Source organism: Populus euphratica, unplaced genomic scaffold, assembly GCF_000495115.2.
Source record: "Populus euphratica unplaced genomic scaffold, PopEup_1.0 scaffold60.1, whole genome shotgun sequence".
NCBI lineage: Eukaryota > Viridiplantae > Streptophyta > Magnoliopsida > Malpighiales > Salicaceae > Populus > Populus euphratica.
Window position 1 is genome coordinate 34317 of NW_011499938.1, and position 3220 is coordinate 37536.

Genomic DNA, 3220 nt, shown 5'->3' on the forward strand with positions numbered 1-3220 from the left:
AATAAAATATCAAGATGTTTGATTAAAATTGTAATAACCTCATAAAAAATTAAAATAAATTATAAATATCAATTAAAAAACAACAAAAAAATTAAAAATAAAATTAAAAAAACCATAAAAAATTTAGTAAAAAAAAAGAACTGAAAGATGGAATTTATTTACAAAAGAAAAAGGAAAAAGAAGAGCTTAACTCAATAAGCTAATCTTAAAACCAATAAGCTAATTTTAAAACCTCTCGATCCAAATTTTTATTTAACATGAATTTAAAATTAATTTTTATGATAGTTAATTCGACATAACTTAATTAACTTAATAAATGTAAAGATAATACAAAGGATCAATAAAAAACATAGTTTATATCTTTTAAAAAGAAATTCAAGATGATGTTATTTTTTTAATATAAAGATAACAATATGTTAGATCAACTCAAGTTTTACAGTTTAACCCACAAGTTGGATCATGGATACCATTAGATTTAATAAATTTTTTAAATTATTTTTTACATAATTATATGACAATAAATATAAATATTTATAAAATTAAATATCAATTAAATATTAAGAGTGTCTATTTAAGATTATAATAATATTATAAAAAATAAATTAAAATATATTAGGAAAATCAAATCAAAATCAGTAAAATATTGGATAAGAATGACAAATAAAATAAAATAAAAAAAGATTGCAGCCAGCTCACATGAACAGTGATGTAGCTAATCTTGGAGACATCCTTGACATGGCTGGACTACAGATGCTGTGAATCCAACCAAACATGTTGGTCGGCTTGGCCCATGCCTGACAAGTACTTAATTCATTTTTCAAATGTACTCTGAAGAGCTCCATGAGTGGGCAATTTGCGGACGCTTACCGGGATTGATTCGCTTGGGCTTCTTGTGAGACAACAGCGTTGACGATTTATGAGCTGGGCCTCTGGCCCATTAAAATCCAGCTGATGGTCTACTTCTAATGTCATAGGAGCAAGTAGCCCACGGTCGGATGTCTTGCTCCGAATATTATCGTCTACTCTACTAAGGAATTGGGGTAAAAACCCCATCTCCTTTATTTTTTACATGCAATATAGTTATCAAAAGTACCTGCAGGTCGACTCGGTTAAGATTCAAGTATATTATTATTTTAATATTTTAAAAAATTTATATTAATTTTTTTATAATCAAATTATATATTTTTTATTAGGTCAATTAAATTAAATCAGGATAATTTATAAAAATTTTAATTTTAAACTACATAAAAAGTTAGATTAAAATGTTTTAAGGTTGAAGTACTGAGTAGGAGTTTTTCTTTTCTTTTTAAAATTTTATTTTATTTTTCAATTAAATCCTTTTTAATCTTTTATTTTGAGTTATGGACGGATTTGGTTTAATAATATTATTTTTTTAAAACAATACTATTTAATTATATAACAATTAAAATATACACTATTGTAGTAAAATTCATTTATTCTAATCAAATAAGCCATGTATGGGCAAGAGATCGCTGGTTGGAATGCTAACTAGAATTCAGCCATACAATGTTGGTCAAAAAAATCAAGGGAGAGGGTTTGCCCTGAAAATATATTTTATATCATTTCTCATAAAAACAATACCTTAGAATATTATACAGTGAAGTATGCAACAGTGAAGTTATTTAAAAAAAATAAAATTAAAATACATCAAAATAATATATTTTTTAAAAATTATTTTTAAATTTAATATATTAGAACACTCCGGAACGTAAAAAATAAATTTTTAATATTTTTTTAAAAAATATAATTTGCACACATTCCAAAAAAAAAATTAAAACGGTCATAAACAATCCTACAACCCAACACATCCTGATTTTACTGGCAAAAAATAAAATAAAAATTCAAAACCAAACCCAGTTTACCTTTTCAACCATCTCTAGAGGGAAAAAAAACTTCCATTGCACTGTTTTTCAAAAGAGGAATTCATTGACAAAAGATCCTTTTTTATGTCAGATTGTGGGGTGAGAATTTTTGAATTAATATAAAACATTTAAATTTTTTGAAATTGGATGCATATTTTATATATATTGTTTTCCTCTCACTTTAAATTTATCTTTCTAGTTGAAAAACTTTGTCTTATGGAATTTAGCTCCAAAATGATCAAATCAAGAATGAAAAAAGTCTTACCATGAATTTTTTTTAAAAAAATTGATAAAAAAAAAAGACAATTCACTATTCAATCATGCTTCACTTTTTATCTGGATAGTGAAACACCATGAGAAAATCTATATTTTTTATTCATTTTTTTAATGTTAAATGTTAATGGTGGGTCAAGAGGATGAGCACTTGATTGCCAATGGTTTCAAATTAGCACCATTTGCAGGAAATCTTGACTGATGTTACCAATTAAAATCAATAAAAACTAAAATAAAATAAAGGACAGCGGTTTTAGTTATCAAATTCAAAATACATTAATAAAACAAAATAATTGACATGAATATAATAGTAGATTTATTTATTTTTCATCTTAAAATAACGCATAAGATGTTGAAAATCTTGGCAATGCTTTACGTTTTCAAAAAAATAGAGTAAAAAAATTAAAAAAATAGAGTTTCCTATTTAATATAATATTTCTCTATTAAAAAAATATAAAAAGCTAATTTTTCTTTTTAAAATTTATTCTGGTTCTAGTTTTCATATTTTCCATAAATTTTATTTGCCAGTTTTATACTGTTTTCAAAATAAAAAAAATATAATTTTCATATTTTCCATAAATTTTCTTTACAACCAATATGTTCTTAAAACAAAAAAAAAATATTGAAATTAGTGCCAGCAGTTTTTTTTTTAATTTTTTTCACGATGGGCCTTTTGCAATTATAATGTAATTTGAGGAGCCATTTTGATATTATATATATATATATATATATATATATGTTGGTACATATAATATACATGACAAATTATGGAAGGTGTCTATGCCATTTAAGCGATGCACGCGATCCCTTTAAATAAAAAAAACTTCATTTGCCGCGTCACCCGTGGTGCAATTATAAAATCACATAAAGCGTGCGGCATTTTTACCAGAGACGTTGTTACTGTTCACTCTCTCAAGTTTCACCTTGGACCGCAATAGTTTTAAAAAAAGTTTAATTTGATATTTTATTTTATATTTTACACAATTAAGTTTTTTTCAAGTCTAAATTAAAATTTAATTACTTGTTTTTATTAGTTGTGAGGATTTAATTGAAAAGCAGGAAAA